The sequence below is a fragment of the Tachyglossus aculeatus genome, chromosome 11 (genome assembly GCF_015852505.1).
Source record: "Tachyglossus aculeatus isolate mTacAcu1 chromosome 11, mTacAcu1.pri, whole genome shotgun sequence".
Taxonomy (NCBI): Eukaryota; Metazoa; Chordata; class Mammalia; order Monotremata; family Tachyglossidae; genus Tachyglossus; species Tachyglossus aculeatus.
In genome coordinates this window covers 46,867,067-46,881,402 of record NC_052076.1, presented here as the reverse complement: position 1 = coordinate 46,881,402, position 14,336 = coordinate 46,867,067, and positions in this window count along the sequence as shown.

The following is a 14,336-nucleotide window of genomic DNA, read 5'->3' as shown; positions in this document are numbered from 1 at the left end:
GTCCCTACCCAGCAGTGGGCTCACAGTCTAAAAGAATCCTGATCCAGATAGAGTGGAGACAGTTTGAGTCCCTTCCTCTTCTCTTTCCCATTATTATTTCCCTTAGTATTCCGCAATCTCCACCCCGTTTGGGGGTGATTTCTTCTGACTTCTTTTCCTCTCTCATCCTCTCCCCCCCCCTTTTTTTTTTGAATCTCAAGGTTTTTCGGTAACAAATGAGTCCTCACTCCCCAAATAACCCTCCATCCCCAACCTCCCCCCACCCTCCTCAACTTATGCTGTTGGGTGATTCCTAGATGGAAAGCACCCTTGGTTCTTCTTGGCATCCCTCCTGGGTTACAGGCTGCTGTCTGCGAATCAGGGCGACGGCTGGGAACCCTCCGGGAGTACGGGTTTCAGAAGGAAAAGGTCAAGAAGGATGATTAGAGTGCATCTACCTGGCGGCTGGGTCCTATGGAGGGAAGTGATTCTCCTGATGGAGAGATTCAAAATCCATCGCTTGGGCCGGGCCCTGCCCCCTGCTCCCAGCTTAACCTCCGACCTCTGGCCCTGGACCCCCTCCAAGCCCCACCTTCTGGCTCATTTCCCCAGATAAATCTAACCCAGCAACATGACTTGTGGGCGAATTGACAAACCTTTGAAAGGAGAGTCAGATGACCAAGTTGGTTAAATTAAATGTGCAGGAAAATATTCTCTTAACGAGCCAAGTCTTCCCTTTGCTCCTTCAGATGGGGGCCACTGGGGAACTTGGTCAGAGTAAGTGCTGTCTCCATTCCCTGGAATCACTATTTTAATACTGTTTTTTTTAAAAAAAATTCCACGGTTCTTGGCTTTGGGTACTCATTTGCATCTTATTTTGTCGAAATCTGCGGTGTGAGGTCATGAGACTTCCAAGTCTATAATATTAAACCAGTGGGACTTGCTGTGTTGGTTTTTGGGCCTGATGCTAAAGGCGAAATGCACTTGAGATATATACTGCTTTTTAACCGCTCAGGATCACCGATTCCAGGGTTAAGAGAGGCGGGATCCTAGCCAGAGATGGACGTTCCTGAGTCTTGGCTGAAGTGAGGAGGGAGTATCTTAGACCCCGCTGGCTGGAAGAAAATGAGCTCTGATGCCCAAACAGGAGTAACCTTTGTACTCGAGTCTTTCCAGAGGGAATTTCTAGAACTAGAAAGAGACATCAGCTGTTCAAGGTTTCAGAACCGTAGCCAAATCTTCTGCCCTCAGGCAAGATGCCAAAACTGCCCTAGATCATAGGTTCCTACAGCTGGCCGTCGTCATTCTGGGGATCCAATGAAGCTCCTGACTGTGGCCTTCAGGGCCAATCCCCCTAATCTGTCTGCGGCGTGGCTCAGTGGAAAGAGCCCGGGCTTTGGAGTCAGAGGTCATGGGTTCAAATCCCGGCTCCACCAACCGTCAGCTGTGTGACTTTGGGTAAGTCACGTCACTTCTCTGGGCCTCAGTTACCTCATCTGGAAAATGGGGTTTAAGACTGTGAGCTCCATGTGGGACAACCTGATCACCATGTATCCTCCCCAGCGCTTAGAACAGTGCTTTGCACATAGTAAGCGCTTAATAAATGCCATCATTATTATTATTATAGTGCTCTGCACACAGTAAGCGCTCAATAAATACGATTGAATGAATACAAGCTTATCAGGTTGGACACAGTCCCTGTTCCACGTGGGACTCACAATCTTATTCCCCATTTTACAGATGAGGTAAATGAGGCCCAGAGACGTGAAGTGACTTGCCTAAAGACACAGAGCGGACAACTGGCTGAGCCAGAATTAAAACCCATGTTCTTCTGATTCCCAGGTCCGAGCTCTAGCCACTGGGCAATGCTGCTTCCCTATCAATCAATCAGTCAATCAATCATATTGAGCGCTTACTGTGTGCAGAGCACTGTACTAAGCGCTTGGGAAGTACAAGTTGGCAACATATAGAGACAGTCCCTACCCAACAGTGGGCTCACAGTCTAAAAGGGGGAACTTTTTCCCTACTTCAATACTTCTGCTTCACTAAATTAGATTATAGGCAGCAGGGAAGCAAGGCCACGAGAAGCTTCCCCAAATCTGCTTGAATTAAAGGGACAGAGAACAGTCCTGGGGTAGGGGCATTTGGACTAAGGAAAGTACACCACACTCCCAGTCATAAGGAGTGGCCATTTCGAGTTGTAAAAAATTAAGAAGTCCCACAGAGAATAGCTCTGAGAAGAAGGATTGGCAAAGAAGGATGAGGAAGTAAGTGAAGCGGTCTGGAAATCACCCTCAAGAAGTGGAAGTCACCCCATTTTCTTACAAACAAAGGCATTCACAGACAGAATCCATGTTCTCCCTGCTCTCCAGGAGTGGTCTAGGAATCCAGGGCAACGTTGGAGCCAATGGTTCTGGGGGAGCAGACCCTAAAAGAATTTCAGGTTGGAAAAACAGAGAACCAGAAGCAAAGAATCAGGGTGATCTAGTGGAGAGAGCACAGGCCTAGGAGACAGAGGACCTGGGTTCTAATCATGGCTCTGCCGCTTGTCTGCTGTGTGACCTTAGGAAAATCACTTCATAGAGAAGCAGCGTGGCTCAGTGGAAAGAGCACGGGCTTGGGGGTCAGAGGTTATGGGTTCAAAACCCAGCTCCACCGCTTGTCAGCTGTGTGACCTTGGGCAAGCCACCTAACTTCTCTGTGCCTCAGTTACCTCATCTGTAAAATGGGGATTAAGACTGTGAGCCCTACGTGGGACAACCTGATCACCTTGTATCCCCTTCCGGCACTTAACAAATGCCGTCATTATTATTATTTCTCTGTTCCTTGGTTCCCTCGTCTGGAAAATGGGGATTAAGACTGGGAGCCCCATGTGGGACAGGGACCGTGTCCAACCCGCTTACCTTGTACTGACCCCATTGCTTAATACAGTGCCTGGCACATAGTAAATTCTTAAAACAAACACCATAAAAAATGGCCAGAATGGAAAAAGCACTGTTCAAGTGGAGACATTCCCATTTGTGGGCTGGCTCTGTTATTTATTCCCAGGAAAGGAAAACTAGAGAGCTCAAAAAAAGGATATGTCCTACCATGAAATAGCTTCTGGTAGCAGTGACCTCACACATCAGTTGTGTACTACAAAGAACATCATCAGGATTAGAAATATCACCTGCAAGAAAGCGGCTGCCCAGCCTCATCTGCATCAGAAGGACTTTCCCATCTTCCCCTCCCCATCCCCCAGTCTCGAGGAAGAGTGGTCTCTACTCCTAGGACAGATTCAGGATTTATTGTGGTAGAGACAGGGAGACGGAGAGGTAAGTCAGGCAGGGATATTGGGTCAATAGCCTGGCGAGCAGCAGGCCTGATTTACCTCATAAAAGCATCCAATCAATCAACCAATTGTATTTATTGAGCACTTACTGTGTGTAGAGCACTATACTAAGCTCCCTACAAGCTCTATCAGCATGGTCTCTTCTATCCTTCCACTGACACCCTTCCTGCTCCCTTTAAACATCTAAAGGAGACCTGTGTTCCCTTTGTAAAGAAGCCAAAGGCGCCGATTTTTAGCCGTAACTCCAGCCTTCTGCTGAGAGGAATCAGAGGCAGCGAGAAGAACATTTCTAGGAGATTATTCACTCAATCAATCGATCAATCAGTTCATTCATTCATTCATTCAATCATATTTATTGAGCGCTTACTGTGTGCAGAGCACTGTACTAAGCGCTTGGGAAGTACAAGTTGGCAACATATAGAGACGGTCCCTACCCAACAATGGGCTCAGTGGTACTTATCGAACATTTACTGAGTGCAGATCACTATAGTAAGCGTTTGGGAGATTACAGTACAATAGAGTGGGTAGACATAATCCCTGCCCATGAGGAGCTGACAGATTAGAGGGGGAGACAGACAATAAAATAAATTGTAGATGAATACAGACATAAGTGCTGTGGGACTAAGAGAGGGGTGAATATCAAAGCACTTAAAGGGAATAGATCTAAGTGCATGGGCACTGCGGAAGGGAGGGCAAATAGGGAAAGTGAGGGTTTAGACAGGGAAGATCTCTCGAAGGAGATATGATTTTACTAGGGCTTTGGAGGTGGGGAGAGTGGTGATCTGTGGAGTAAAATGGGGAGGGAGTCCCAGCCCAGAGGGAGAATGAGGAAAAGGGTTTGGTGGTAAGATAGTTGAGATTGAGGAACCGAGAATAGGTTGGCAGTAGAGAAGTGATGCGTTTGGGCTGAGTTGTAATAGGAAATCAGTGAGGTAAATTAGGAGGGGGCGAACTGATAAAGTGCCTTAAAGCCGCTGATAAGGAGCTTCTGTTTGATGCAGAGGTGGATGGCTCACATTGAAGATTCTCGAGAAGAGGAAAGATTTGGGCTGAGTGGTTATTTAAGAAGAAACCACCCATGGAAACAATTTGCCTGTGTTTATCCGCAAAACTATGAACCCTTTTAAAAGCAGAGAATATTTTTCCTGGTGCTTAGTGCTTACTGATAATAATGATGGCATTTATTAAGCGCTTACTATGTGCCAAGCACTGTCCTAAGCGCTGGGGAGGATACAAGGTGATCAGGTTGTCCCACGTGGGGCTCACAGTCTTAATCCCCATTTTACAGATGAGGGAACTGAGGCACAGAGAAGTGAAGTGACTTGCCCAAAGTCACACAGCTGACAATTGGCAGGGCTGGGATTTGAACCCATGACCTCTGACTCCAAAGCCCGGGCTCTTTCCACTGAGCCACGCTGCTCCACGCTTACTACACTTGAGGGGCTTGCTTGGGGAAGATGATGATGGTGGTGATGATGATGTGAAGAGCATTTAATCTTCATTCTGATACTCTGGAAAAAAATCCAAGAGCGGTGCATTGGTGATGGAGTGAGATGGTACTGACTGGCAGGAAATTGATCTCCTCGATCCAAGCTTCCAACCGGTTATTAGAAACGGCAACAGCAGGAAGCATAGTCCCTTGACAAAATATATCTTTAAAGAGAATAGTTTCGATCTCAGAGCCCATCCTGAACTGCAACCTTAGAGTAGAAGTCTCAGAGGAGAAGACGGGGGATCGGGTTTAAATACGTACACACGGCAGTCAGATCCACCCCTTCAGTCATCAAGATTGCTGTTTCAAGATTAGGCTTGGGCGGAAGGTTTCTTGTGGCCCCTATTATTCATTCATTCATTCAATCGTATTTATTGAGCACTTACTGTGTGCAGAGCACTGTACTAAGCACTTGGGAAGTGCAAGTCGGCAACATATAGAGATGGTCCCTACCCAACAACGCACTCTCAGTCTAGAAGGGGGAGACAGACAATAAAACAAAACATGTAGACAGGTGTCAAAGTCATCAGAACAAATAGAATTAAAGCTATGGGCACATCATTAGCAAAATAGAATAGTAAATATGTATAAGTAAAATAAATACAGTAATGAATCTGTACAAATATATACAAGTGCTGTGGGGAGAGGAAGGAGGTAGGGTTGGGGGGATGGGGAGGAGGAGGAAGGAAAAAAGGGGGCTTAGTCTGGGAAGGCCTCCTGCAGGAGGTGAGCTCTCAGTAGGGCTTTGAAATCAATCAATCAATCGTATTTATTGATCGCTTACTGTGTGCAGAGCACTGTACTAAGCGCTTGGGAAGTACAAATTGGCAACATATAGAGACAGTCCCTACCCAACATTGGGCTCACAGTCTAAAAGGCGGAGACAGAGAAAAAAAACCAAGCATACTAACAAAATAAAATAAATAGAATAGATATGTACAAATAAAATAAATAAATAAATAAAGAGAGTAATAAATATGTACAAACATATATACATATATACAGGTGTTGTGGGGAAGGGAAGGAGGTAAGATGGGGGGATGGAGAGGGGGACGAGGGGGAGAGGAAGGAAGGGGCTCAGTCTGGGAAGGCCTCCTGGAGGAGGTGAGCTCTCAGCAGGGCCTGAAAGCTTTGAAGGCTTGGAGTTTTGGGGTTTTTTAATGGTATTTGTTAAATACAGGCAGTGTACCAGACACTGAACATAGCCCTGGAGTAGATACAAGTTAACCAAGCTGGACACAGTCCATGTCCCACATGGGGTTCACCGTCTTAATCCCCATTTTACAGATGAGGTAAAACTGAGGCCCAGAGAAGTGAAGTGACTTGCCCGAAGTCACACAGCAGGTAAGTGGCAGAGTCAGGATTAGAACCCAGGTCCTTCTGACTCCCAGGCCCGTGCTCTAACTAACTAACTCTGATTAACTAACTCACTAACTAGAGGGGGCCCAGACTGAGCCCCCTCCTTCCTCTCCCCCTCCCCACCCCGCCGCCTTACCTCCTTCCTTTCCCCACAGCACCTGTATATATGTATATATGTTTGTACGTATTTATTACTCTATTTGTACACATTTATTCTATTTATTTTATTTTGTTAATATGTTTTGTTTTGTTGTCTGTCTCCCCCTTCTAGACTGTGAGCCTGCTGTTGGGTAGGGACCGTCTCTAGATGTTGCCAACTTGGACTTCCCAAGCGCTTAGTCCAGTGCTCTGCACACAGTAAGCGCTCAATAAACACGATTGAATGAATGACTACAATTCTTAGAAATTTTTTTTGCAAGCTTTCCGCCATCCATACCACAGAGTTGGAGATGGTGCCGTTTTTTTTGTTTTAGAGACTAAAATTCAACACTCAAGGCTCAACTGGTTCTTCCTAACTAGGCCTGGCCCTGAATTGGGGAACATGAGGGAGATTTGGGTGAGCAAGAGGCCCAATCTTGCCAAGCACTGTTCTAAGCACTGGGGGAGGTACAAGGTAATTAAGTTGTCCCACGTGGGGTTCATGGTCTCGATCCCCATTTTCCAGATGAGGTAACTGAGGCCCAGTGAAGTGACTTGCCCAAAGTCACACAGGTAAGTGGTGGAGCTGGGATTAGAACCCACGACCTCCGACTCCCACACTGCTTCTCACGCTGCTCTATCTGGACTTGTAGTCTGGGAACCATCTTCTCCAAGCTGAAAGCCGGCAAACCTACGTAACCTGGATATTTACAGAGCACTACTTTGCTGCTGGGATTCAATTGTTCAGAGGCTGATTATTCAGGAAGTGGACTATCCGGGCTCCTGGCTTCTTTTCCTGTTTTCTCCTCCAGCCTGTCTTTTGCCTTTTCCCCGGGTCATTAGCACTTTCAAACAGTCACTCACTGTGCACAGAACACTGTACCAAATGCTTGAAGGAGTACAATACAGCAGAGTTAGCACAGGACACTCTTCTGAAATCACATCTCCTCCAAGAAGCCCTCCCCGATTGATTTCTAATCTTCCCCACTTTAAATGTCCCAACTGCTACTGCGGCACTTCTATACCATCTTTAAACACTTGCGCTTAAGCGCTTACAATGCCCCATAGTACTTATGAACATACCTTTATGCTCCATTACTTCCTCCTAGTTATTTATTTTAGCATCTGTCTTCCGCGCTAGATTGTAAATGCCTTGAGGGCAGGAATCATGTCTATTAATACTTTTGAACTTTCCAATGAACAATCCAGTGCCTGTGAGCACAATAGGTGCTCAGTACGTGTTACTAATTGATTGAAGACAAAGGAGGGAAACCTCAAGCCCATCCATTTTGCTATTATCCTTTTTGTTTTGCTTTTTATGGTATTTGTTAAGCGCTTACTAATGTGCCAGGCACTTTACTAAACGCTGGAGTGATACAAGCTATTCAGGTTGGACACAGTCCCTGTCCCACATGGGGCTCACACTCTAAATCCCTATTTTACAGGTGAGGTAACTGAGGCCCAGAAAAGTTAAATGACTTCCCCAAGGACATACAGCAAACAACTGGCGGAGCCAGAATTAGAACCCAGGTTCTTCCGACTCCCAAGCCTGAGCTCTATCCACTAAGCCATGCTGCTCCTCTCCTCCAAGAGGCCTTCCCGGCTAAACCCCACTTTTCCCCATCTCCTATTCCCTTCTGCGTCACCATGACTTTCTCCCTTTGCTCTTTCCCCCTCTCCCAGCCCCACGGCACTTATGTATTTATCTGTAATTTGATTTATTTGTATTGATGTCTGTTTGTACTGATGTCTGTCTCCTCCACTCCGCACACCCCGCCCAGACTGTGAGCTCACTGTGGGCAGAGGTTGTCACTCTTTATTGTTGTATTGTACTTTCCCAAACATTTAGTATAGCGCTCTGCACACAGTAAGCACTTAATAAATATGATTGAATGAATGAATGAATCCTGGTGAAAAGGAGGAGAAAAGGCTAAGATGAAGTTTGGGGGTAAATTGCGGATTTGGGGGTTTCGGGCTAATGTCTGCAATAATTGAGAGTGGGCAACATGGGAGCCTAATGGAAATGTCTGGATAGATGGACTGATGGAGAAGCAGCATTGCCTAATGGATAGAGAACAGGCCTGGGAATCTGTAGGACCTGGGTTCTAATCTCGGCTCCGCCACTTGTCTGCTGTGTGACCTTGGGCAAGTCACTTAATTTCTCCGGGCCTCAGTTACCTCATGTGTCAAATGGGGGTTAAGACTGTGAACTCTGTGTGGGATATCCAACCCAATTATCTTGTATCTACCCCAGCGCTTAGTACAGTGCCTGACCCATAGTAAGCCCTTAACAAATACCACAGTTATTTTTATTACTATGGCACGAGGGACAGAAGACAGAGAAGCTCGAATTCCCTCTCTGAATCTATTTTTCTCTGGCATTTGGGACAGGAGAGCAGCTGTGACCCCAGCAGTGTGGGGCAGGGGGACAGGCAAAAACAGGACCCTTTTAAAAGCACCTCTAAAAAGAAGCTAAATTTGAGTTTTAATCAATCAGTGCTATTTATTGAGGAGTTACGGCACAATACCAAGCATTTGGGAAAGTACAATAAAATAGAGTTGGCAAATGTGATCCCTGCCCATAAGGCGCTTACAGTTTCGCCTTTTGTCCCTCTAGACCATGAACTCCTTGTGGACAGGGAATGGGTCTACCACTGCTATTGTATTGTGCTCTCCCAGGCGTTTAGTGCCCTGCCCAAAATAAGTGCTCAGTGAATGCAATTGATTTATTCCTCTACTTTCTGTTTCTCAAGTCCCTTGAAAACAGACTCCTACATGGGCCTAGGCTGAGCCCAACCCTAAAAGGCCACTGGCTTCCATTCTGGGGTCCCAGGGCCACAGACTCAGGAAGCATGGACCTATTAGAGAAGCAGCGTGGCTCAGTGGAAAGAGCACGGGCTTTGGAGTCAGAGGTCATGGGTTCAAATCCTGGCTCCAACTGACAGCTGTGTGAACTTGGGCAAGTCACTTAACTTCTCTGTGTCTGTTACCTCATCTGTAAAATGGAGATTAAAGGTGTGAGCCCCACATGGGACACCCTGATTACCCTGTATCTACCCCGGAGCTTAGAACGGTGTTCGGCACATAGTAAGCACTTAAGAAATACCAACATCATCATCATCATTTGCACATGTTGCTCTGAGCCTCTGGTACTTCAATGCTGCTGAGAGAGGGCCAGCTGTGTGAATTGTGGGGCTCCTACCAAGGCCCCCTCGGCTCTGAGAGTCCCGAAATATTGCAGGGGGCTTGGGGAGAAGGTGAGGGAGAGGGATCATCCCTCCATCCTGTCTTCTAACTGGCCCAACCTGGCTCTTGGGGTGAGCAGACTCAAGGATGACTCTAAATCAAGAAGTTCAGATGTGCCAATCAATCAATCATATTTATTGAGCGCTTACTGTGTGCAGAGCACTGGACTAAGCGCTTGGGAAGTCCAAGTTGGCAACATATAGAGACAGTCCCTACCCAACAGTGGGCTCACAGTCTAAAAGGGGGAGACAGAGAACAAAACCAAACACACTAACAAAATAAAATAAATAGAACAGATACGTACAAGTAAAATAAATAGAGTAATAAATATGTACAAACATATATACATATATACAGGTGCTGTGGGGAAGCGTTTAACAGATACCACAATTATTAATACGATTATTAGTACATCCACACAGACCCCCCACTCTTCCTACTTCCAAAGCCTTTTTAAAATCACGTCCTCAACCAAGTCAACTGAATTTCTTAGGAAAGTAGATTGACCAGTACGCAGTTGCAGGGGTTTGGAAAGGGGCCACACATGCCCCCCACACAAACTGATTAGCTGAGCAGGCCAGGTGCAACTGATTGACTGGGAATTCCACCCTCATTCCTCCTCAGCCCCTCCTGCTTATCTCCCTCCAGGGGAGTGTTTCTCTCTGGGAGCAGCTTTTTAGACGTTTGACATTTTTAGGAATTATTCCTAAATGGGAATAATGGGAGCTTTCCGTGGGGGGGAAACAGAACGCTGCTTGGCACATAGTAAGCACTGAACAAATACCATCGTTATTAATATCCCACCGGGCTGTGAGTTTGGCACACCTGCTTTAGGTAAAGGTCTAGTGAGCAGAGAAATGGGCCAAAGGTGGACAGTGGGCGGAAGGAGAAGCAAAGGGCTTGCAAAAATCAGCTTCTGGATAAAGAGGGATATATTGTAACTATATTTTAGTGGAAGTTCTTTATATTAGTGTCTGTCTTCCCTCTAGATTGTAAGCTCATCGTGGGCAAGAAATGTGTCTAACAACTCTGTTGTACTGTACTCTCCCAAGTGCTTAGTACAGTGCTGCTTTGCACACAGCAAGTGCTTAGTAAATAATAATTATTATTATGGTATTTGTTAAGTGCTTACATCCACCAAGCTAGCTCTCTTCCTCCCTTCAAAGCCCGACTGAGAGCTCACCTCCTCAAAGAGGCCTTCCCAGACTGAGCCCCCTTTTTCCTCTCCTCCTCCCCATCCCCTCCCTCCCTGCCTCCTTCCCCTCCCCACAGCACCTGTATATATGTTTGTACAGATTTATTACTCTATTTTACTTGTACATATTTACTATTCTATTTATTTTGTTAATGATGCGCATTTAGCTTTAATTCTATTTGTTCTGATGACAGAACATGTTTTGTTTTGTCGTCTGTCTCCCCCTTCTAGACTGTGAGCCCATTGTTGGGCTCTATATGTTGCCAACTTGGACTTCCCAAGCGCTTAGTACAGTGCTCTGCACATAGTAAGTGCTCAATAAATACGATTGAATGAATGAATAATGAGGTAAGCAGGTGTCCCACGTGACTGATGATGAGGATGATAACAATAATGATGGCATTTGTTAAGTGCTTACTATGTGCAAAGCACTGTTCTAAGCGCTGGAGGGGATACAAGGTGATGATGTTAAGTACTTTGCCTGGAGTGGAAGTGTGGGCATGCTGTTTGCATAACAACGTTAGTGGCTAGTGCGACAGCCCAGATAATAATAATAATAATAATAATAATAATAATAATAATAGCATTTGTGAAGTGCTTACTATGTGCCAAGCACTGTTCTAAACGCTGGGGGAGATACAAGGCAATCAGGTTGTCCCACGTGGGGCTCACAGTCTTAATCCCCATTTTGCACGAGGGAACGGAGGCACGGAGAAGTCAAGTGACTCGCTCAAGGTCTCACAGCAGACCAGTGGTGGAGGCGGGATTAGAACCCACGACCTCGGACTCCAAAGCCAGTGCTCTAGTCACTAAGCAGTAGTAATCGTAGCAGTAAAGCAGAGAAGCCACGTGGCTTAGTGGAAAGAGCCCGGCCTTGGGAGTCCGAGGTCGTGAGTTCTAATCCCCTTCCGCCACTTATCAGCTGGGTGACTTCGGGCAAGTCACTTCACTTCTCTGTGCCTCAGTTCCCTCATCTGTAAAAGGGGGATTAAAGACTGTGAGCCCCACGTGGGACAACCTGATTACCTTGTATCTCCTCTAGCGCTTAAATAGTGCTTGGCATGTTGTGAGCACTTAACAAATATTATTATTATTATTATTATTATTATAGTAGTAAAAAAGAGAAGCCACGTGGCTCAGTGGAAAGAGCCCGAGCTCGGGAGTCAGAAGGTCGTGGGTTCTAATTCCGCCTTCACCACTTGTCAGCTGTGTGACTCTGGGCAAGTCACTTCACTTTTCTGTGCCTCAGTTCCCTCATCTGTAAAATGGGGATTAAGCCTGTGAGCCCCACGTGGGACAACCTGATGACCTTGTATCTCCCCCAGTGCTTAGAACAGTGCTGGGCATTTAGCAAACACTTAACAAATAATAACAATAATAACGATGGGATTTGTTAAATGCTTACTACGTGCCAAGCACTGTTCTAAGCACTGGACCATCATCATTCAGCACTTGTAACAGTGCTCAGCATGTAAAAAGCGCTTAACAAATAATAATAATAATGGTATTTTTTAAGCACTTACTACTTGCCGAACATCGTTCTAAGCACTGGAGCATCATCATTCAGTGTTTAGAGCGGTGCTAGGCACATAGTAAGCGCCTAAAAAAAAATAAAAATAACGATGGTATTTGTTAAGCGCCTACTATGTGCTGAGCACTGTTCTAAGTGCTGGATAATAATAATAATGGCATTTATTAAGTGCTTACTCTGTGCCTAGCACTATTCTAAGCGCTGGACTAATAATGATGGCATTTGTTAAGCGCTTACTATGTGCAAAGCACTGTTCTAAGCGGTGGGGAGGTTACAAGGTGACCAGGTTGTCCCACGTGGGGCTCAGCCTTAATCCCCATTTTACAGATGAGGTCACTGAGGCCCAGAGAAGTGAAGTGACTCACCCAAAGTCACACAGCTGGCAATTGGCGGAGCCGGGACTTGAACCCATGACCTCTGACTCCAAAACCCGGGCTCTTTCCACTGAGCCACGCTGCGGTGCTTAGATCAGCGCTTGGCCCGTAGTAAGCGCCTAACAAATGATACTAATAACGATGGTATTTGTTAAGCGCTTACTATGTGCCGAGCACTGTTGTAAGCGCCAGACCATTCATTAATTCATTCAATCGTATTTATTGAGTGCTTACTGTGTGCAGAGCACTGGACTAAGCACTTAACATAATCGTTATTAGTGGTAATAGTAGCAGCCCCGAGGGCTGAGGGCCCTACTGAGAACTCACCTCCTCCAGGAGGCCTTCCCAGACTGAGCCCCCTCCTTCCTCTCACCCTTCTCCCCCTCCCCACAGCACCTGTATATATGTATATATGTTTGTACAGATTTATTACTCTATTTTATTTGTACATATTTATTCTATTTATTTTATTTTGTTGATATGTTCTGTCTTGTCTGTCTCCCCCTTCTAGCCTGTGAGCCCGCTGGTGGGTAGGGACCGTCTCTAGACGTTGCCAACTTGGACTTCCCAAGCGCTTAGTACAGTGCTCTGCACACAGCAAGCCCCTCCCCATCCTCCCCGCCTTACCTCCTTCCCCTCCCCACAGCACCTGTATATATGTAGATATGTTTGTACAGATTTATTACTCTATTTATTTAATTTGTACATATTTATTCTATTTATTTTATTTGATTAATATGTTCTGTCTTGTCTGTCTCCCCCTTCTAGACGGTGAGCCCGCTGGTGGGTAGGGACCGTCTCTAGATGTTGCCAACTTGGACTTCCCAAGCACTTAGGCCAGTGCTCTGCACACAGTAAGCGCTCAATAAATACGATTGAATGAATAAATGAATGAAAAGGTGGGGGCGAGTGTGCCCCCCGGCATCGCAGCGTGGGTGACAAGGGGCTGTCTGGGGGTCCGAAGGGGGCACAGGGGGGGCAGAGAGGGGGTCCCGGGGGGTTGCCAGGGGGACGAGCTGTGAGCCTTCTAGACTGTGGGCCCACTGTTGGGTAGGGACCATCTCTAGATGTTGCCCACTTGGACTTCCCAAGCGCTTAGTCCAGTGCTCGGCCCACAGTAAGCGCTCAATAAATACGAATGAATGAATGACCATCTCTATATGTTGCCCACTTGGACTTCCCAAGCGCTTAGTACAGTGTTCTGCACACAGTAAGCGCTTAATAGTGAGCCCACTGTTGGGCAGGGACCGTCTCTAGATGTTGCCCACTTGTACTTCCCAAGCGCTTAGTCCAGTACTCTGCCCACAGTAAGCGCTCAATAAATACGATTGAATGAATGAATGACCATCTCTATATGTTGCCCACTTGGACTTCCCAAGCGCTTAGTACAGTGCTCTGCACACAGTAAGCGCTTAATAGTGAGCCCACTGTTGGGCAGGGACCGTCTCTAGATGTTGCCCACTTGTCCTTCCCAAGCGCTTAGTCCAGTGCTCTGCGCGCAGCAAGCGCTCAATAAATACGATTGATTGATTGCACACAGTGAGCGCTCAACAAATACGATTGAATGAATGAATAAATACGATTGAATGAATAAATGAGGAGCAGAGGAGGGCCGAGGGAGGGGCAATGCCCGGGGCCGCACAGGCTCTGTCTCCGCCCCCATCGCCCTCTCTCCGGCCTCGACCTCCCCT